Raw genomic sequence first — 1838 nt, forward strand, 5'->3', positions numbered from 1 at the left:
TGTGTGTATGTTGTGTCTGGTCACGTATAGTCTCCGATATGGTTGACTAACATAGAAAACTTATCACATCTAATGAAAGATTATGTATCGAGGCACAATAATGACTCTGTTTGATCTGGCATAATGATGATTCATTAAAATTATGGGGCCTGCGTTCGCGCCTGATCAAAAAATATGGAAATAAAACAATTAAAAAATGTTTAAAAATCGTTCACAAGTGTGTTTGATATAGATGTACACAATAATACTTTGATAAGTAATTTTAACTTAAATAGGGATGGTATGATTAAATTATGGAGACTGCGTTCACGCCTGACCTCCATAGAATGGAAATAGGCACACACTTTAATAAATAATTTCATATCTATATGCGTACGTATACTTTGATAATTATGTTTCAGTTTGAAGAAATATGGTAAAATAAAATTATTGGGTGTTCGTTCGCGCCTTAATTCCATAGAATGGAAATATGCCACAGAGTTTAACAAGTTTTTTTAACATAGATCTACAGAATATTTTGATTAGTGTTTCAGTGTGAACAGGTATGGTATAATACATTATGGGGTTTATCTATTTTATTTTTACTTCCATCATATTTTGCTTTTGTTTTGATACCCCCAAATTCGAAGTTATCTCTTTACAACCCTTCCTTTTCATGACCTATAATCTATATATATAAAAGGCAAAAATCGGTGTGTATGTATGTATGTATGTATGTTTGTTTGTAACGCTAAAACTTTTGAAAGACGGAACCAGAGTTGACAAATTTGGTATCATATTGCACCTTGATCACCCGGATGACAAATATCGAAATTTCACGTCAAACGGACCAGTAGAAAGGGGTCAACTGATCGTTTTTCTCCTAGGGGGGCCCCCAAAAAACCTGTCATTTTAACGTTATTCAATACGTGTCACGTGACGTGACGTCAGCTCAAACTTTTGACAGACACAACCAAAGTTGACAAATTATGTATCATATTGAACCTTGATCACCCGCATGACAAATATCGAAATTCCACACCAAACGGACCATTAAAAGGGGGTGAACTGATCATTTCTCTCCTAGGGGGGCCCCCAAAAAAACCTGTCATTTTAATGTTATTTTAATGTTAATATTACATAATCCAAAAACGCTTAGTCATGTCACGTGACGTGACGTCAACATCCAGTAATGGCGAACAAATGTAAACAAACACTTTGTTTTACCGATACTTTTGTAATTTCTCTTCTGCTTTGTTCTAGAGATTATTAAACTCCATGACAATGTCTCCAACGTATTTAACTGGTTAAAAATAGTATTTATACAAGAGTTTTAACGAAAAATATCAGGAAAAAATGTACAGGAATAAAAAAAAATTCAGCTTTCAAAATATTCGTCGATAAAAAAACCGATCTTTATATTTACGCTAGCCATTTTGTATATTACCACGTGACCTGCTATCTCTTAAACTGGAGGGGGGGGATCCACTTGAATCCAACAAAACCAGTAATTTTTTTTTTCTATTATATATACATCATTTTCTATAAAATTAAGTGTAGACTTTATAATTAAAACAAAAAATGTTATTCATACTAAAAAAAAAAAACGCTTAGTCATGTCACGTGACGTGACGTCAACATCCACTAATGGCGAACAATTGTACCTATTTACTATGCCTCCCCACGGGACAGAGTTAGACACCAGGGTCGTTTTTTAACGTGGAGAAAAGGTACAAAAATAAAAATTGTCTCAGTCGTGGAGGATTTCTCCTCCACCGAAAGAGAACAAAAAATAGAAGTGCAGCATCTGAAGAACAGATACTACACTTTGATCTTGACCAAAAGGCCAAGAATGCGAA

The 1838-nt window shown here is 34.1% G+C and overlaps 1 pseudogene; it reads right to left on the minus strand.

Moving 5' to 3' along the window:
* Window positions 1-1704: 1704 nt before the first annotated feature.
* Window positions 1705-1838, minus strand: LOC145249856 (U2 spliceosomal RNA; annotated as a pseudogene).

This window comes from Euprymna scolopes, chromosome 28 (assembly GCF_053919585.1).
Source record: "Euprymna scolopes isolate OS-2025 chromosome 28, ASM5391958v1, whole genome shotgun sequence".
NCBI lineage: Eukaryota > Metazoa > Mollusca > Cephalopoda > Sepiida > Sepiolidae > Euprymna > Euprymna scolopes.